The following is a 21,085-nucleotide window of genomic DNA, read 5'->3' as shown; positions in this document are numbered from 1 at the left end:
ATGAGTGGAAGCATGGTGTAATTTTATGTTCCCTGTTGTTCACCACCATTCGAATCAGAAGAGGAGTGTGGAAATATGTACTGAGAACTGCTATGTGAACCCATGTGTGTTTGGTCACAGATGAGGCTGTGGTTGAAGGTTATCCCAGTTCTCGCCTGGATCCCATTGTTGAGGCTCAGGTTCTTCCCAGGGGTACGTAGTCACGTTTTCCTTATCTGCAAGAATAAGAATGTCCTTTGTAATATGTAGTTCATGTGCAATTGTACATCATGCTTCCTCTTCAGGTGGTCCAAGAGTTGTTGAACCTCACAGGGGTGCCAGGGGTAAGTTGTGAGCATTCCTTTACTTTGAGAGCTGCCAGGTGCCAGGCAAAAGGTGATGCCTGTCACCTTTGAGACTCTCGACCTGCAAATATGTCCCATGTCATTGCCTGGCCCCCTCTTCCTTTCAGTGCAACTGCTCTGTGGAGAAGGAAACCTTGTCACCAAAGTGTTGGGTTTGTGCTCTGCCTATAGGCGATGGTTACCGAACTTTTTGGCGGTATGCAGTACTCGTGCCTCGGGAGGATCCCTGGGGTAAGTAGTCAAGCTTTATTCACTTGACAGAATAAGCTTTTACCCTTTGAAAATGTTCTTCATATGGCACAGACCTGAGTAAGTCCTCGGCTGATGCTCAGAGTCCTTTCCCCCAGCAGCTCCCCGCATGCTTAGATTTGCCTGTGCAGGCACCTACTAAGGATTTGCAAAATGCTCAGGAGTGGAAGGGTGAGACAAGTGGCTTAGTGTATTTTTACGTGCCATGCTCAATCACTACCATTCACATATGAAGTAGCCTACAGAGCTATGTAACGAGAGCTCTTCTCATCTCTTTGGCTACAGATGTGGTCGTAGATGACGGCTATGCAGCTTCTCGGGTGGATGACGCTTTAGAGTAGGAGAAAGGGATCGATCAGAGCCTCGCCGCAGTGACGCATCATGTCCCACCTTGCAGGCACTGGCAAGCCGCATAGCTTGTTGAGGGTCTCTTCTACAAGCGTGTTCTTCACCGCGTTTGTTAATGTTAAGGTGCTAGAGTACAGGAAGTGTTCTAAAGCAAGCTGGGAGCGGCTTTCTGAAGATTACTTTTGTCTCTGGGGTGTGGAGATGCTTGCAATTAGTCTCTGGGGAGTCCCAGAGGTGAGGCGTGACTATGGGTTTACTGTGAGAGCCGCTGTGTCCCTAGCCAAAGGTCAGGCAGACCCATCAGCTGCTGTGTGAATCTAGACCTACCCAGGGCATGACAACATCCCTTTCAGTGCACTAGAGTTCCTTTCCTAACACATGTATTGCCCCAGGTATTTTACCCTTTTCTCTTCCGTGTGTAATTACAGATGTCCCTCAAGTCACTGAAGCTTCTGCAGCTTCTCAGGGGCTGGAGCCTTTCCCTGAGCCTCAGGGAGACCGCAGGGGTAAGTAGTCTCTCTTCCTTTTGATTTTTTTAGTATTTTCTCTTTTTTCCTGTTTTATTGCCCTCCTGGGGAATCCAAGGTGCCCAGCACACATGCCCTCCCTGAAGCCCAGGGGCACAGGTAGGGGTAGCGCTGGTTCAGGCTTTCACTGGCCAGTGGGCTCTTGCCCGTGAGAAGTGTCAATGAGCTTTCTTGTCCATTGGTGCCAAGAGACCAGAATCAGCGATAGTAACACGGAATGTAAAATTGCCTGGGAATCCCAACCACACACTGAGATTATCAGTCCTGCAGAACCCAGGGATGTATGGGATTGTCTCCTTTCCTCCAGGTCTTGGTGGTGAGAAAGGTGCAGAGGTTGCAGCTCATAGAGCCCGACAAAAGCAGCATTTGGTCTTCACTGCCGCAGTCTCGGGTTGGGTGCTGTTTGGGGTAGTGCTGACTTGTATAGTCACTTCCCAGCTGAGGAAGAGAAAACAGTGAGTTGTTCTTTTCTGACCTTCTTTAGTACATGGCTGCTCTTAGCAACGAAGCATGTGTAGGAATAGTATGGTGGAGTGCCTGGTGAGCTGTTGAGAGTCCTGCATGCCTATAGCTGGGCAAAACTGTCAGCAAGAAATAGAGCAATGGAGCTGATGGTGGAACCTGCCAGACAAAAGTGCTGGGAAGTGCTGTGCGCATGCTGAGCAGCTGCTGAGTCGCCACTGTAATGCTTTGAAAGCACTCTACCCATAGACAGTGAAATGGCAATAGGGAGGAGAGAGGGATGAACGCAGGCCCAAGAACTCTAGCTCAAGCTCAGGATCCTTAAAAAGGCCTTTGGCAGGCTTTATGGCTTCAGGCAATAGCGAAAAGAGAAATAGCGAAAAAGCCTCCTATGCAGCAGCGGTGGTTTTGCAGGGAGGTTCTGAAGAGTGTTATGATTCACTAGCTATCCTGAGTTTCCCACGTGTGCAGGTCAAGAGGTGAGCTGCAGGTAGGGGTTTGGTTTCCAGTGGACCTGCGGTCAAATCCCCAAAGGCTGCTGTGGCACATAAGGCAGTGTCCCCTCCTTCGTTTCTTTCTCGCGTGCTTTCCCTGGAAGCTAAGAGCTGGTTTCACTGCGAAAGGGGAGCTTGAGAACCAGGTGTAAGAAAGCAAGACCAAGGGAGAGTAATGCCCCTCAAAGAAGGTACTCTCTGCACGTTATCCCAACAGATTACTGCCACGGACCCTTTTTGTGCCCTTCCATACTAGCATTAGGTCCTGAAAGAAGGACTCTTTCTGCAAGTCTCTAACGGCAATGACTTGCAAAGGCTACGAAAACAAATGGAACGTGTGTGAGGTGACAGGCAGAGATGGTTGCGATGGCTCCTTGGCAGAACCAGAGGCAAGGGGAGGCATGACAACGATCAACATTGACTGTTCTCAACATCAATATGCCTCAATGACTATCGACTTCCATCCGTATCATGAGGGAACAATAGCTATAGATTGGCATCGATACTTCTCGATCTCAACAGGCACCTCTAGCTTTCACTGTTGCACCGCTTTTGCTCTCTGTAGGCATCAATGCCTATCGACATCGATGCCTCTTGATATGGAGGGGCATCGGTGCCTGTTGAGATCCATGCCTATCGACAGGCATTGATAGCAAGAGGTATTGATAACTGCTGTTCCTGAGGACGATTGTTAGCTAGGAAATTGCACGCAGCCATGACTTTGGTCAATTCTAGTCCCAAAACCCTGTAATGGGTAGGGATCTGTAAACCAGCTGCACTCCTAACTGCGAGCATGTCCCTCCTTACACTCTCCACACACTCTCACCTTCCCACTACAGACAGCAAAACAAGTGTTTCAAAGAGGCTGCATTGTTGTCTTTCTAAGCTTGCACTTGTGAAACATAATAAATGACCTGGTTTTAGAAGAACTTTGCGGTCAGTGCTGGAGACACTGCTGTGGGCACCTTTACAGGAGCACAAGGAAGCCTCCAGAGTATGTCTGCTTGCAGAGCTGTGTGCACTAACAGGTGGCATCTGGTTGCCACACTGCCTCCCTGCCCAGTGCAGCGCTTGTCCAGTTGCACTAAGGAGCAGTACAGACAGAGGCAAGATGTGGATGGTTGCCAGCGAGGTGGGAAGGAACAAAAGCCATCCATTGCTCTTCCATGTCATGGGGTGGGGACACTTGCCAAGCCCCATGCCTGGGCTGGGCTGAGCCCTGCAGCGGTGCCGCCCAGGGCTGGGGCTGGGAAGCGGTGCTGCCACAGAGCAGGTCCCTGTGAGCCAGCAGTGCCTGGCCCCAGGCTGGCTGGTGGCCCCGTGGCTGCACTGGCAGGAACCTGGACAGGAGCTGAGGGCAGCCACGATTCCTGGGCGGCCCTCGCCCACCTGCAGAGCTCTACCCCGCTCTGGGCACAGACCAGGACGTGTGCGGACAAAGTGGAGCGAGCCCAGGGCCCAGCACTTCACTGCTTTCCCTGCACAACCCTTTGAACGGGCAACACAAAGCGGTGGAAGCAGTGTGTTGCAGCAATGGGATGGCCCCCACCATTTGCCCCGCTGCCCTAACTCAGCTAGAGCGATGCTGAGAAGGTGGATAAATACGTAGAGCCCTCATAACCCCACCGAGCTTTGGGCACCAGGTGTGTATGCGGTGCCCCACCGCCCCCCCTGGAGGGGCTACATGGCACGATGGCAGTGTGGGGGAAGCAGGTGCCAGGCGCAGAGGGTGGGAGATGCCATTGCGGAAATGCAAGCGCAGGATTGGGTAACGCCAGCCGGTGTCCCACGGAAGTCGTCAACCAGCGGCACCTCTCAGGCCCCATACCTTCTGCAGAAGTGCAGTGAATAGCAGGGGACCATGGCAGCATGTGGATGCAAATGCAAGTCGAGAGTCTCACAGCTGCAGAGGGACTGCAGAGACCTGTTGGTCTCCAGCATGATTTTTCCAATCATGATTGGTCTCAAGCATGATTTTTCAATTTTTGATTCACGGGCCATGTAGCTTAAGTCCTTGGCCAACACTCCTAGATGCAAAAGAGCCAAGTGGGATTTGGGAGGGCATCAGAGCTCTGCCCTGGGGTGCTTTCTGTGGTGAAGTGCTGTTTGCTAGCTGCTTCGACCTTGGGCTTCTTCCAGCACCTGCAGCAAAGCCAGCAGGCTTGTTGGGGTTGAGTTTAGAGCTCGTGTGAAGTCCAGGGTGTCCTTTCCCCAAGCAGCTCCCTGCATGCTTCCCTTGGTAGCCAGATGGTGCCTGTGCAGGCACCTGCTAGGCATCTGCAAAATGCTCAGGAGTGGAAGGGCAAGACAAGTGCCTTGGTATAATTATGCGCCCCACGCTCATTCACTACCATTCCAATCTGAAGAAGCATACAGAAATGCGTAATAGGAGCTCTGCTTGTCTCTTTGATTACAGATGCAGGTGTATGAGATGGCACTGCAGCTTCTCAGCTGGGTGCCAGTTTTGAGACTCTGGGGAATCCCGTAGGTGAGTCGTGAATATCTGTTTCCTTTTTTGGTTTACTGGAAAGAAGCACTGTTTACTGTGGAATATTTTATTCGTGTGGCATTTACCTTCATACTTGCTGTTTAGGTCCTCAACGAAGAAAGTGTCAGGCCAGAACAGGCATGTCTTCTCAGAAATCTTTGGAAGTGCTAAGGAGATCTTGAAGCACTGAGAGAGAGCAAATGGTGGGTGTATTTCAGTGTATGTCAAGCGTAATCATTGCAAACCTGAGCTTCAGAAACATGTACGGATAAGCTGTAGCCTATGCAGGAGGAAGGGATTGATCAAAGCCTCACAGTGGTGACGCACCGTTTCACTCCTTGCAGGCATTGGCAAGCCACAGAGCTTGTCCAGGGTGTCTTCTACGAGCGTGTTCTGCACTGCATTTGTGAAAGTGCCCAGAATAGAGTGGTAAGAGCTTGGGGCTCAGTCCACTGTATGTGACTGTTAAGCATATTGACTGGCGGAGTTGCCAGGATAAGCCTTGGTTCTCAGAAGGCCTTTTTCCCCACACGGCTTGTAATCCACTGTACCTCCTGCTGTGTCTGCATCTCAGAACTTGCAGGGAGTCCCTAGAGGCCCTAGACACAAAAGGCGCACCAAGTGGGATCCCTGCTGTGAAAGGAGGCCCAAAGTGATGCCCTGATTCACAGGTCAGGCAGGCGTTTGGAGGGAAGGTTCTGCATTCTTCTGCATGCTGTGTACCTGAACAATGCCGAGGCTTTACCTTTCTCTGATTCCTGACAGTGTGTCACAGCCAGGAGGAGCCACCTATGGCGGGGAAAAAGGCAAAGCAAAAAGGGCGAGATTGCCAAATTGCCTGGGAGTGGACTGGAGCCATCACAGTTCTCACTCTCTATGGTAACAGAAATCACCATGTTCTCAATTGCCAGAAATTCCCAATGTGCTCCTCAGCCTGGCTGTCAGAGCAGCTCAGCTGGTGGTGATGACACCTTCCCAGCTCTAGGCGTTGCTTTGGAAAAGGACACTAACATTTCCACACTCCCAGTGTGTGTGTCCACAGTACAGGCAGGGATTTTGTGCTTTGGAAACATATTCCAAAGACAGCATTAAGAGCATTCAGTGGAGCAGAAGTTGCCATCTTGTTTCCTCAGGGAGGCCTGGAAAGTTGTGTATTGGTCTTTGTTGAGCACACTGAGAAGAAGGACTACGTGGCTCTCCTAGATTCTGGCATACTGCGGAGTACCTCAGGCCCCGCTGTTTCCCAAAGCTAGCTCTCCTCCCCAGCATGGGCAGAAAAGGCAAGTTTTTGCCTTTTCAAGGCAACACAGTACAGGCCAAGAAGAACTTGAGAGGACACTAGACTTGGGTGGTTGGTGCAGACAAAATCAAAAGCCGTGTGGGTGCGGGTGTGCCTGGTTTTTGACCTGCAGTTTTCGGTACCCCACTGCTCCTGCTCAGAGGCAGGGTGCCAGGCACCATGGGGGCCACACGCCGCTCCCCCAGCACCCTCACATCAGCTATGGCCTCGTCCAGCCAGGGGGCCGATGGGGCCCAGCGCTGCAGCCCTGGGAGCCCGTCCACAGTGTGGGGCCGCTGCACCCGTCAGGGCCGGGCTCTCCTCTGCCCCGGCACCCACAGCCCGCATGTCCTGAACAGCTGCCTCCCCCGACACGCACCGTCGCACAGCCCCAGGATCCGGACCAGCCACCAGCAACCGCCCCCAGCCCCCCACAGCCAGAGACTGCCCACTGCAGCTCCCTGGAGAACCAGGCCCACCACGCCCACACAGCTGCCCACCCCACTTGCCCCTGCGGGCAGCAACAGCCAATGGGCATGCCCCACACGCAGCCCCGGCCAATCAGCAGCTGCCACCTGCTGTGCCTGTTGCCATCCGCCTCCCCCCAGATCTTCCTCCTCAGGGCCTGGCCCCGCCCACATGTGCCCCCAGCCCGGCCGGGAGCGGCTGGTCCTGTGGGGCCAGGCTGGGTCCTGTGGGGCCAGGTCCATCCTTGCTAGGGCCAGGCAGCGAGGGGCAGCTGCTCCCAGCGCGCCAGTGACTGCCCTGCAGTTTCTCTCGTGGGCTGCTCACCAGCCTGTGAGGTTTCCCAGCAGGGATTTAGGACTGTTTGTTGGGGCAGCCGAGGATTATTTAGTAATAAATATCTGTAAAGTACCCTGTGACAGAAGGGAGAGCAACTTCTTTCCTTTTTTTTTTTGCTAAGTTAAGCACACAAATGCAGAAGATACACCTACTCCTCATCTCAATTCAATTTCTACATATCAAGACTCATCATCCAGCCCCGCCCCCCCCCCCCCCCCCGCCAAAAAAAAGAAGACTCTAAGGAGGCCCTGGTAAAAGTGAGCAAGCGTTGGCAGCTGTGAGCACATTCTGAGTATTGATTCTTGACACTCTCCTGTTCCTCTTGTGATGCAGTTACACCCCATTTGCCCTCAAGAGAGACCAAAGGAGGAAGAGCTGGGGCTTCACATGCTGGAAGTGACTCAGTGGGCCCAGGGAGTCACCTGGCCCACCACCAGATTCGGCAAAGCCAAGTGTCAGCATACTGAGCCAAACACATAGCCTCTGCTACTGCAGCTGTCAGGCCGCTTGAGGGCTGTACAGCATGGGAGACTGTCCAAGGTGTGTTAATGCCCTGACTCCTTTAGAAGGGTGTCACGGGACGACAGACTACCTACGGTCCCAGACCACATAGGTTGTGTGTGGCACGAGGGAGAGGAGGAGGGGGAGAAGGAGATCTACTGCACGACTCCACAACTTGTCTCAAAGATCAAAATTTACTGCACAAGCTACAATGGTACAAAGCAACAATCCTTATTAACAGAAACTTAGCTCAACTGGAACACTTTCTAATTACACTAAAAGCTATGCTAATGACAACTACTCAGTAACAGACAAAGCTAGCTAATTTATACTAACTGTAACTACCCAAACAAATGAACTAGGCAGACTAATTCTAACTGATCTTACCCATGCATTGCCTCAGCAGCCAACATACACTCAATCCCAGGGAAGGAACTGCAGGAGGGCATCCCCCTCCCCAGGGGATCCACAAGTTGACGGACCCACTGTCACCCACAAAGAGCCCCAGACAGCCTCCGGGGCCAACCTATTTATACCCCTTAGGGGAAGGTGGAGGTGGAGTTGTGAGGCCAGTTGTGGTTCTCTTCGTGCAGTCTCAGTCCCTAGCTCTTGGCTGCTGCAGGGTTCAGCTCTCCTCCATCGTTGTTATGACGATCACACCCACAGTCATTGGGGGGGGGGGGGTCCAAACACCCACAACGACAGGCTAGCTGCCTTGAGCACTCTTCAGCACTGAAGAAAGGAGTTTGCGAATGACTGCTTTACTCTTGGAGTGGTGGTTCCAAGGAGAGATCCCATAGCTGGGGTAAAAAGGAGTTAATTCCAGTCCACGATGATTAACACTGCCCTAGCAGTGAAAGCAGGTTTTGTTTCTCAAGGTCCTGACAAGGAGGAGATAATTCCAGACTGCAGTAATTAACACTGCCCCAGCAACGAGAGGAGGTTTTGTTTCTCAAGGTCCTGGCACCCAAGCAGGCCTTATTTCAAAGTCTTGATGTCCTCCATTTTGGAGTGCGAGGCACAGGAATGCAGACTGCTTGTAACTGGCACCAGATGGGGGGGGGAAGCTGGGAGCATCCCCCCACAAAGGGCAAATTACAGAAGTTGTTCTCACGTTCTTTGTAGGATGACAGCAACTGTTAAGGAAATCTCAGGTGAACCCAGCCCTGTGCTGCCCACTGACAGGCAGTACGGATGTGTAACATACCACTGTTGAATTGAAATCTTTCTAAGCAGAGTTTGAGAGGGTGTTTTGCCAAAGCCCCAAGTCAGGGTGCTGCAGAGACCCAGCTGGAGGGCAGTTGTGACGAGGCTGGGGTCTTCGTGATTCTAGAGGTCTCGACCCAATTCCCTGCTCCACCACAGAGACCCAGGGGCAAGACACACTGATGGCCTCAGCTGCTCACCTGTGTCAAGAGAATGACAGTAAAGTAAACGCCATTTCCCAGAAACAGGAAGGAAATGTAGTCATGCTGTGAAGTCTCAGCAACCAGCCCTGTGAGTTGGAGCAGACTCAACAAGAGCCTGTTTCTCAGCGACCTCCAGAGGCAAAGGCTTTTTTTGGCTCCTCAAGTCAAAGAAAGGCCAAAGCCAAGTGCCTCAGAGCAGCCTTTGCTTCTGGAAATAAGGAGGCAACAAGCTCTTAGAAGAAATCCATACTGTGACAGCAGCTGCATGTCCAGGTTTTGTTGCAAAGCCACCTACTTGCCCTTGGAAACCTGGGTCTGTAGGAAGAGATGTATTTGCACATCTGGCGTCTTAAAGTCATGTAGCTTTTGGTGCAGGGGGAGGGAAATTCCTGCCAGAGTCTGGAAAGGGACAGAACACATCTGGATGCTAGCTATGGCCAGTCTTGAAGAACTGAGCCTTTCACTGTAGAAGCTGGGGGATGTACAAGTCAGATGCCACCCATGGCAGGAAATACTCCTTTTTTCCAAAGCACCAAGGTACTGAGCAGTCTTGCGGGGATGCCTAAGTGAGAGACGAGTCCTGACAACGTGGAGCATATGAATGGTGTTTGGAAGAGCGGAGGGCATAGGAAGGGGAGGTGGTGCCTGTGTGGGAGAAATGGCAAAGCGGGAGAGCAAGGTTCAGGTGTCTCCTTTGCCGCAGGTGGCCACCAAGGGGCTGGCCCTGGCTGCTGGTGTGGGGAGTGCAGCCATCGTCATTTCAATTGGAGCTGGGCTACAGCATAGCTGGGACTAGCTGTATCCCTGGCTATGGAAGCAGGAGCTCAAGAGAGCCTGACTCTGTCCCCTTGGGGTGAGGGTGCAGAGCTGGGAGGGAAGAGTCAGGGCAGCACTCCCTGACCCTGGGATGGTTTTTGACCACGTCACTCAAAGGAGTTATTGGTAAAGCAGATGAGCTCTCCCATGTGCTCTCCTTCTAGCCCAGTGAGTCCTGTTCAGTGGGGCAACTTGTCACAGAGGGTCAGAGCATGCCTCCATGCAACAGCACTGTTGAACTGCAGAAAGGTGAGAGAGCCCAGAAGGAATTGTGGAATGTAAAAGATCACCAGAAGGGGAGAGCAAACCCATCAAATTGGGGAAAGTGGATTATGGCCATCCCAGAATGTAAACAAAGCTGAAAGGCTAAAGAGAGACTTCAGAGGGCATTCACTTGCAGTGAGTTGGGAGTTCCCTTTGCTGCTTCCAAAAGCAAGGAACCGTTGCAGTCCCTGAGGTTTCACTCCTTCAGAGCTGCAAAGAAAGTGAGAAAGATTTCCTGGGAACGTCAAACACGTTCTGAGATTCTCAGTAGCGCAAAACACAAGAACACATGGCTTTGTGTAATTTGCTCCAGATGTGGCTGGTGAGAGAAGTGCAGATGGTGCACCTCCAAAAGATGTACAGAAGCATCGCATGGCGGTCACTGCCACAGTCTTGGGTTTCCTCCTGGCTGCAGCAGTGTTGTGTTTCATAGTTACTTTGCTGCTGAGGAAGAGGAAACAGTGAGCTGGCTTTCTTTCCTAAAATTCTATAGTAGACAGTTGCCGTTAACAATGAGGAGTTTACAGCTCTTGTCTTCTGGAGGGCCAAGTTAGGTATTGACGGTACTCTATTGTGATTTTGGGTGCAAGGGTTTTTCATTGACCTCTTGGTTCTTATCAATGAGCATTCCTTTCTGAAGCCTGTCCCTACTGTTGTGAGTATTCCCTAATACTGACACTGTGGCTAAAAGAGAAGCCCCAAACAGAGCCAAAGGCAAAGCAAAGACAGGAAGAGGAACCAAGAAGGGTGAGATTGCCGTAGGGAGTGAGAATTGCGATGGCTACAGTCCACTCCCAGGGAATTTGGCAACAGAAATCACCATGTTACCTATTGCCAGAAATTCCCGATGTACTCCTCAGCCTGGCTGTCAGAGCAGCTCAGCTGGTGGTGATGACACCTTCCCAGCTCTAGGCGTTGCTTTGGAAAAGGACACTAACATTTCCACCTCAACACTCCCAATGCTGTGCCATACTGTGGAGTACCTCAGGCCCCGCTGTTTCCCAAAGCTAGCTCTCCTCCCCAGCATGGGCAGAAAAGGCAAGTCAACACAGTACAGGCCAAGAAGAACTTGAGAGGACACCAGATTTGGGTGGTTGGTGCAGACAAACAAAATCAAAGCTGTGTGGGTGCGGGTGTGCCTGGTTTTTGACCTGCAGTTTTCGGTACCCCACTGCTCCTGCTCAGAGGCAGGGTGCCACACGCCGCTCCCCCAGCACCCTCACATCAGCTATGGCCTCGCCCAGCCAGGGGGCCGATGGGGCCCAGCGCTGCAGCCCTGGGAGCCCGTCCACAGTGTGGGGCCACTGCACCCCTGTCAGGGCCTGATTCTCCTCTGCCCATGGCAGGAAATACTCCTTTTTCCCAATGCACCGAGGTACTGAGCAGTCTTGTGGGGATGCCTAAGTGAGAGATGAGTCCTGACAACATGGAGAATGCGAGTGGTGTTTGGAAGAGCGGAGGGCGAAGGAAGAGGAGGTGGTGCCTGTGTGGGAGAAATGGCAAAGTGGGAGAGCAAAGTTCAGGTGTCTCCTTGGCCGCAGGTGACCGCAGAGGAGCCCGCCCTGGCTGCTGGTGTGGGGAGTGCAGCCATCACCATTTTGGTTCCCCTTCCGTTCAGTGCAAATTCACTTCTGCAGAAGTGTGTTGCAGCCTGTAATGAAAACTCTCCTTATCTCTGTTTGCTTACAGACGTTCCTGCACACAGAGCTCTTCCAGCTTCTCACCTGGATCCTGTTTTGGAGCATCAGAGGAATGCCAGGGTAAGTGGTCAAGATTTATTCCCTTCATGGAAGGAGCCTTTACTTTTCAATATTTTATTTCTGTGACATTTCACTGAATAAGTCCTCGGCCAATGCTGAGCTTGTATGAAGTCCAGGTCATTCTTTCCCCCAGCAGCTCCCTGCATGCTTGTATTGGTACCAATATGATGCCTGTGCAGGCACCTGCTAAGCATTTGCAAAATGTTCAGGGGTGGCAGGGTGAGACAAGCACCATGGTGTAATTAGAGCTCCCACGTTCATTTGCTACCACTGTGATCTGAAGCAGCCTACAGAAATATGTAACAGAAGCTCTTCTTGTCTCTCTGATTACAGCTGTGGCTGTAGATGATGGTGGCTCTGCAGCTTCTCAGCTGGATGCCGCTTTTGAGTCTGTGGGGAATCCCATGGGTGAGTCGTGAATATTTGTTTCCTATGCGAGCTGCCATGCCCCTACCCAAAGGCCTGGCAAGCCCCTCTGCCGCTGTGAGAATCTTGAGCTTGTCCCAGGTGAGGACCACAGCCCCTTCCATGCACTAGAGTTGCTTTCCTAACACGTATTTGTTCTCCGCCTGTGATTACAGATGTCCCTGTAGGCAGTGCTTCTGCAGCTTCTCAGCTGGATCCTTCCCTTAAGCCTCAGGGAGATTGCAGGGGTAAGTAGTCTCTCTTCCTTTACTTGTGCCTTTTGAGTATTCTTTTTTGTTTTCCTAGTCTATTGCAGGCTTGGTGACTCCAAGGTCCCCAGCAAATATCCCTCCCCCCAAACCCAGAGGCACTGTTAGGGGTAGTGATGGTTCAGGCTTTCCCTGGCCATTGGGCTCTTGTCCATGCGGCATGTAAATGATCTTTTCTGCCCTCCTGTGCTTAGGCACCAGAATCAGCGCTAGGAACAACATGGAATATCAAATTTCCTGGGCATCCCAACCACATGGGGAGACTACCAGTAGTGCAGAACACAATGAAGTAGGAAATTGCCTCCTTCCATCCAGGTTTTGGTTGTGAGAAGAATGCAAAGGCTGCAGATGATAAAGACCCACAAAAGGACTATTGGGTATTCCTTGCCACAGTCTCGAGTTCAGTCTCAGCTTGCATACAGTTTGCAATGCTGTTGGCTTGGATAGTCACTTCCCTGCGGAGAAAGATAAAGCACTGTGTTGCTCTTTTCCGACCTTCTTTATCAGATGGCTGCTTTTAACAATGAAGCAACTGTAGTGATAGTGTCGTGGAGTGCCTGGTGAGCTGTTGAGAATGCTCTGTTGAGATGTCTGCTGTAAGCTTTCTTGATGGGACTCTTCCTTCCTAGCAGTGAGTACTGAAACCCATTCTCATTGTTGCAGAGGAGCAGCACTAGCCAATAATGCTGCTGCCTCCAGCAGAGAAGATCCAAGTCCAGAGGCAGGTGGAGCGCATTCAGGAAGAGCAAGAAAAAAGGATGAGCTTGCCATGGAAAATGAAAATCTCCACAACAGCTTGAGTTGACCTCTGTTGCATATTCTGAATAATAAAACTGTTGGGCTAAAATGGCGGGAGTGCTTGGCTGTTTTGGTCATTTCTGTGTGGGTGTAATGCACGGTGCTTATGGCAGGGTTGGATGTATGAGGGGAGCTGTGAGAGAGAGTTGCCCTCCACCAAGGGACGCCCTCAGTCCCATCATGAACATGGTTTCCCAACTCGGGCTGTCCTTAAGGTTTCCTTCATGAGAATGGCGGAGTGCCGATGAGACCTGGAGCGAAACAGTTATTCTTGAACTCGCTGCACTGAACAAGGATGGCCACGGGGGCAGAGACGGGAAGGATGGGCTGCGAAGGATGACTGTCCAGCTCTGAGGAATGAGTAAGAGTGCTAATGTGACAGCAGAGGCTGCTGGGGGTTAGAGCAATGGTCTTCCCAGCCCAGAACCTGAAAGTCTTCAACTAGAGAAAAGTCTGAGGAGGCTGGGTGGGAAAGAGAGTCCAAAGGACTGTGATGGTAGTAACACTAGTGGCATTAAACATGCACTGAAGGGTGACAAAAAGTCCCACATGAATGGCATTGCTCTGGTGCCAACCACTCGAGCCATGACTACTAGAGGTAAGGCAGAACAGGTAAAACAGCCGTATTCAAGCAAGTCCAGGATCCTCTGTGCTCTTTTTAAAGTGAGCCCAGGTTGACTCTTCCTTTCCAGAGGAACGTAGTAAACCAGTTGCCAACTTTGAAAACACTTTTCAGCCCTGTTGCCAGCTTCAAGAGAGGGAAGGGAATAAAGTCCCTCCTAGGGTCCAACATGAATGCCATGTGAAGGTGCAGCCCCACCATGTGCAGTGTCCCTGGGGAAGCTCACAGAGCCACAAGAAACCTGGTGAGGGAAGGGCATGGGACAGGAAGGCAACCGCCAAGACGGGAGGATGTTTTCAGGTGGACCAGCAACCTTTGACCCAGGGAATGGAAGAACCAGCTCCTCCCTCTTCCCTGCATGTTGATCAAGTCCTGCACAATTTGCTCTGCACACTGCACTAAGACAGGCATTCAAGCGGCAGTCTCCTCTCACGAGGGTCAGCCATGTAAGCACAGGGTTAGGACACTGGACTGGGCCTCCATAAGCCTAAGCCTAATTCTTCCACAAGCTCCTGGAGAGATGGTGTGGATTCTCACCTCCTCGATGGCTGGTTTCAGAAATGCCTCACATGCCACCATTCCCAAAGCAGAGACTTTAACACAGAAACGCCTGCCTCGAGGCCACCTAGAGAGTGTGGCCAGAGGAAGGGCAACTTGCAATGCCTTGCACACCCCACTGCCTGTGGTTTTCAGACTTCAAAGCTGCAGTATTGCCCCACCATTAACTATGGAGCAAAAGCAAGCCTCATGCCCAGCCGTGGGCTCCCCAGGGAGACAAAAATTAGCATGCAGGATTCCATCTTTCCTTCTGCAGGGCTGCAGAGGCATCTTGCAGTAGTTAAGCTAGAAGTCAAGCTTTGGATCAGCACAAATTCTTGCTGCTGGTACGAGAGCTGAAAAACCTTTAAAATGGAAGCTGGGATGTGCCTACAGTGGCCTGCTTGAGGCCTAGGTGCAGGCTGCAGCCTCCCCAGTCTGTTTGCTCTGGACCCCTTCCTTTGCTGACACCTTGCTTAGTCTCACCTTTAGCACACACACACTTTAAGGGCTGCTTTGGACTTCCAGGCAGACAGGCCCTTATGGCCAGAGATCGCTGCTTTGCGCAAATGGAAAAATGCCAGCATATCTCTGCATCTTACAGGAAAGGCAGCCATGATCTCCAAAGCTCCAAAAGAACCACACATTCAACAGTGACTTGGGGCACAATCATAGGCCGATACAGCCAGCACCTCATGGCCTTGTTAGCCACAGTAGGAGAACAGTCCTTTGGCCTGGCAAGTCTGCCATGCTCAGAGGCACTGCCAGGAGAAGAGTCTTGAAGCCAGCTTTCCAGGCATGACTGGATTCCTGTTGGCACCAAAGATAACAAAACCTGCAGCTGGAACTTGTCCGCCAGGGCTGATGTTTGTGCGGCATCTCTGGCATGTGGATTCTCTAGGGACACATGGGATCACATAAGAGCTCCCTCAGGGAAGGGGCTGTTTGGAGTCCCCTTTGGAACTGTATTTTCCTAAACAGAATTTGGGAGGGATGGAAAAGTCACAGCCACATAAGCTTTGTGCTTCTTTCAGGCTTTACAATAACTAGATACCCCCACCACGCACACAGAGTAGTCCCACCTGTCAGGTGACTCTTGTGACCTTAAGAGGCCTAGCTCAGAAGCCTACAGCTCTCCCTGGGCACACAAAACATCCCTTGCGTCCGGGACCAGATTTTATTCTGGCCAAAATGCTGCCTGCAAGTGCTCCCGTGAAGCTGCCTTGGCTGGTCCTGTAAGGGGCCCACAGTTGAAACCCTTGCATGTTTTCCTTAAGCAAAGCAAGGGCTCCAGGGTCTGCAAGGTAACCTTCTAGGCAGCATTGCTTCCACCAGCACCTGGGTCCCGGTGCCCAGAAGACAAGCCTGGTAGTCCACAGCTGTGGGTTTGATGCATTGTCCCCACGAGAGTTTACCTCCCTTGTGACTCACAGCAGCCTCTCCTGAATAATCTGGCAAGTGCCTCCACTTCCCAGGGCTTAGAGAGGAGAAAGGGCAGAAAAGCCCACAGGCTTGGTGTTCCCAAGGGCAATTGTTAGTCAGTAGACTGCACACTACCAGGACTGTAGATAAGACTGGTACCAAAACCCTGCAATGCATAGGGATCTGTAAACCGACTACAATCCTAACTGGAAGCCTCTCGATAGGCATTGATACCTCTTGGTCATGACTTGACATCTCTAGCTTTCACTCTTGAGCCAGTTTTACTCTTGGTATGCGCTGGTGACTATTGACATTGACGATTCTCAATATCAAGAGGCCTCCATGAGTATCCATTTGTATATGTATCATGAGGGAACAATACCTATCAATATCAATTCCTATCGATAGGCATCAATACCTCTCAATCTTGGGAGATATAGAGATTTTGATCTCAGGAGGATTTTGCTATCAGTTGGCATCAATGCCCATCGACACTGATACCTCTCGATATCGAGGGGTATCCATGCCTCTTGATTTCCATACCTATTGATAGGGATCAATACCTTTGATCTCGACTTTTTCACAGCTTAACACTGAATATTAAAATGTGTTGTTTAGATTTGATTCATTGGCTCATTGTTGTGCTGATCTATATGAAGTTCCATAAAGATTCTTCCTCATCCCCTCAAATGTATGACAAAATTGTTCATGAGCACAGATCCTACACAATCACCTAAAATTAATGTAGCAGGGCTACTTACATGACTGATTCCAGCACAACTGCAGTCCACGAGTATATTTTGCCAGGATTCAACCAAGGCTCCAGGTAAGTGATGTCTTCTGGAGTGATTTTTTGCTGAAGATCATCCTTTTCTTACTTTTTTCCAGTAGCCCTGGGAGCATCAGCCAGCCACAGTTCTCACACATGAAGGCAGTGTATATGCTTCCATGGGTAAAGCCACCCCACAAAATTAATGTAACAACTTGACATTAGACGAGGATCAATAAACCATGCAATAACATAAGACAAGACTTTGGATAGACAAACTCTGATGAACTGTGCAACGAATTAACATCCTTCTGCCTCCAGCTACCTGCCTTGGCTTTCTGCTGCAACATAAATAGGAGGACAGTCTGTACCCCAGCCTTCAGCAATCCTGCTCACATGCCACAGCATTAGCTTGAATCAGCAGTGAAAGAGGGTTGATGCTATGTCAGACACTAAGCAAGCAAGCAAAGCTTTGTCCTTCTGCCATCCAAAGGTTATCTAGGTGCTAAAAAGGGCAAGATATTAAAGGATAAGAGCAAGCAATCTTTACTCAGTGTAATCTTGGTTTTGCTATTTCACATCAGGACTGTAACAGAGTAAAGCTTCCTAAGAGCCCACATTTGGAACAGCCCTTAACTTTAGGTGCTGAAGACTTGTGTAAATGATAAAGAGAAATAACTAGAGACAGATGCTGACAGACGAGCCTTGCCAGTTTTAACTGGGATACAAAGGGAACAGGAGTTCTTTGGGGGGGGGGGGGGGGGGGGAAGTCCCATAAAGACAGCTAAGCTCAGGGAAGAAAGTAAAGGATTCTGGGCTGTAATTTAGGAAACTGTTAAAGCTCATCTTAATTTTAACTATGTGCTTAACTTTTTGCTCTTAAATCCTGCTGAAATCTGTAAGTTTTAGCACGTGCATACATGCCTTGCTGAATCACTGTAGCTTGCTACTTGAATTGCTGTTGTATTAAATAAACCACAAAAATATACTCCATAAATTTTATTGTCATTACATTGCATCTGCATATAACATTAAACTGAAGAGTCTTGCCTGGCTCAATTAGATGTTCAGGTGGAATACAAGCTTTTCTGGCAAAGTTTATATTGGGTAATACCCAAGTTGTGGCCACTCTATTCATACCACAAAAAAGGATCTAGGATATAGACTCTTGTTTAGGACCTGTGAATTTGTAATATGCTAAAGAAGAATATGCTAGATCCTTTACAGCTGCAAAGTTAATTGTGCTCTGTTTGAATAGCTACAGTCACTACATTAGCAGCCCTTAAACAGATCATGACACTCTCAACAACAGAATTTGTGCCATAGAGATGGCTTGGGGCAAAGTTCAGAATTAATATGTTTTTTTTGTATCATACATTATGCTTTCCTGATACTAGAGTATATACTACAGCTTTTTAGGATAAAATATATTATTTTCTACTTTAAAATCATTTATTCATTTGGTCAATGATTTTTAAATTATGCCTTTCTAAAAGTTTTTGATGATTTAGATCTTCAGTAAAAAACTTCTGAAACCACTTGTAGTTCTTTGTAGTGCCCTTAAAGAGTGACTTTTAATAGTATGTTTCCTGTCTGTCTGATGTACTGCATAGAGCTCAGCTCATCTTTGTCTAGGATACCAGCAATAGAAAAGGATTTGTGGGCATGACATAATTACAGGGAAGGCAATTTGGTCATTTCTGAAAGGTCATTTCTAAACAAACAAATCTAGCAAATGTGAACTATTCAGTTTTGCTATTTGTGCTTTACATTGTCATATCATGTAAGCTTACAATAACCTGGGACACAGCCACACCTGTCCATTGATGCTACCTAAATAACGCCAGCATTAAAGATATATATCAAAGTTACCAGACTCTTTGTGAAGGACAGCTATAGGAAATACACTCCCTTGTGGGCTAGAAGGATTGTGGTTGAGCAAAGTTATTGATGACCACAGCTAAATTCTGTAGGCAAGGAGATGCTGGAAAGCCACATGTTATTGGGGAAAAAACAAGAGGAAGATAGTCCAAAATGACCAATTCCAATGCAAAACAGTTTTTCTAGGACATTTAATCACAAAATTAGCCATATTATTTGTTCAGCCTTGTCTCAAATTCTGTGCCAGCTTCTGTTGGTGTTCAGTCTGGCAAGAGTCTCTGGCATTAGAGAATCTGCAAGAGAGACCGAAAAAGGCCAGTGTGGTCTCAGAATATGTGATGACTGCTGTGTGAGATTATTCGGCACGTTTCTCATCTGCCTCTGTAAAAGAGTGTCTGTGTAGACTCGAATGCACAGATGTATAATTGAAATGGCTATTTTTCACATTCATCAGTTCAGCAAACCAGTTTACCACATGTCTGTACAAATATTTGTGCTGTCCCAGTGCATAGGTGATTGGTGATTTAAATAAGCAGCCGGAGGCAGGGCATGCCTTCTCGTAAAAGTTGTGTTAAATGCGTGTGAAAACATAGCCTCAGAGAGTGAGCCCAGCAGTAAAAATATCTTTCCCTTAGCTTTTGTTGAATACTGCATGAGGAATTACCACTGTGAGGTATAATCTGGCTCATTTGTAATTCACAATTTTGTGTGTCAGCGCAGGTGAATCTGATCTTAACTAGGAATCATGTTCAAACTTTTATACCAATTCTAGATAAGCTGCCAATGTCTCAAGTATAGGATTAACACCCTTTCCTGATAGAAAATACAAGATGGTCCTTCCTAAAACATGAGCCTTTAGAACGTATTAATATTTATGTTCTTCTTATCTTCTTGATTTTCAGTTCATAGAGGTGATACTTTTGAGGTTTTCTGTATCACCAACAGGATTAAAAATCTGCTTCAAAAAAGACATCCCTCAGATTTTGTCACAATTATATGATTTTAAGAGCTGTAAGACACACAGAGAATACGAGTCCCGTAAAAAGATTGAGAAGCTTTGGCTTTTTGTGTTCTGGCAAGCTTCCAAAAGTACAGAAAGAACCTGATTCTGCCTGGTGTTAACCGAAATGCAGATGTGCACACAATGAGCTTCCATTTCCTCATGCTACCTGCTGAAGACCCAGGCGGATTTCCAGGTTGTTAGGTTTACTGGAAATAACTCCTTGCCTGCACCTTTGCAGTGATACACAGAGTGTCAAATGAGAGAAGAAAAGGAAGCTAGGATCTTTGTACGTGCTGGTAAGCAGGCACTACAAAGCTGTGCAGGGATATAAGCCAGCCCATAGAGAGAAACAGCTCCAGCTCCTGCACGCTATTTGCCTGTCTGCCCAAGAGGGAATCCTTTGTTACTGAAATACAATCATTACACTTCCTGGGACAACAGGAGTCTAAAATGTTCCTTGCAGCAGCATGTGCCTAGAAGGTATGGATATGCCAAATCTCTTTTACAAAAAAACCTCAGAATACTGAAAATGTTTTATTTTGCAGCTACCTAGAAACTACTTTCTGGGAATCACAAAGCTCTGTATAAGAGAATAATTAGACATGTTTCACAACATCCCCATGAGGAAAGTCACTAATTACAGTAGTTTCTTGAAATTAAAATAAGTGTAATAATGGTTGCTAGTGACGATGATATTATTGCAATCCTGTATTGCTACACTTCAGGCTATGACTGCATTGAATCTCACAAGCCAGGAGGGTTGGGTCTGGATGGCATATGAATAGAAAATGAAGAGCTGAATTAGACATATGTGATTTCTCAAGAAGTCACATGCTTCTTATTGATTTGGCCTGGATGGTGCTTTGGTGTCAGGAAACACCCTGGAGCTTTAAGGCTGTGTTTTGATTGAGAGATAAAACCCAAGGCCTGTCTCTCTTGATCAACTGTAGCTATATAAAAATCCCATATTTTTATGGGACTGATGATTTTGCAAGACTAAGTATGTTGGTCATGACAGCATGGAAAAAACCAACTCAGAAGCTTCCATCTACTCTTTATCTACTCTTTCGAAATGTGAACTTATCTTCTCTATATTTAAATTCCGTTGAGAAGTATCACTGACACCAGTGAAGAAGTGCCCCAAAGCACAACGCGCTTGCCTGTAACTCAGGCTTCACATGTGAAAAGTCATTTTGTATTTACACGCTATACTTGACATTTTACCTCTGACTTCTGGAGCCTAACTGATTAAACCAGAATATGGACTGTCGCAGACAACAATCATTTGACCTTTTCAGGGTAGTTTCGAAACCTGTTACCTCTCTCCCCTCCGCCGGCTCCCTGCTGCGGAGGGGTCACCCCTCCCCGCTGCCAGTGCCGGCTCAAGCCAGGGCCTGCTCCCTCCGCCGGGGGGTGCATGCTGGACACATGCTGGATAAGGAGTGGGGAGGCACCGACCGTACTTGGGCACCCCCGGCCCCCGGTATACTATTTCAGGGGGAGGCGGGATGTGGCCCCCCCCCCCCGTCGGTCCCTTTAAGGGCGACGCGCCTCTGCAGGGAGGGGCGGGGACGGGCCCCCCAGCGGCGCCCATTGGCTGGCCGGCGGCCGCCGCTGAGTGACAGTTGGTCACC

At 49.3% G+C, this 21,085-nt stretch overlaps 1 long non-coding RNA gene across 1 annotated transcript; it reads left to right on the top strand.

Moving 5' to 3' along the window:
• The first annotated feature begins 479 nt into the window (after positions 1 to 479).
• LOC135329778 (uncharacterized) lies at positions 480 to 11,736 on the top strand. The gene is made up of 5 exons (XR_010391459.1): positions 480 to 575; positions 1,370 to 1,447; positions 4,841 to 4,912; positions 5,018 to 5,115; positions 11,675 to 11,736. It is a non-coding gene; the product is annotated as an uncharacterized LOC135329778 (long non-coding RNA).
• Positions 11,737 to 21,085: the final 9,349 nt, after the last annotated feature.

This window comes from Dromaius novaehollandiae, chromosome 1 (genome assembly GCF_036370855.1).
Source record: "Dromaius novaehollandiae isolate bDroNov1 chromosome 1, bDroNov1.hap1, whole genome shotgun sequence".
NCBI classification, from domain to species: Eukaryota; Metazoa; Chordata; class Aves; order Casuariiformes; family Dromaiidae; genus Dromaius; species Dromaius novaehollandiae.
Note: the sequence above shows the minus strand (reverse complement) of the source record. Positions and strands in the feature narration are given on the sequence as shown.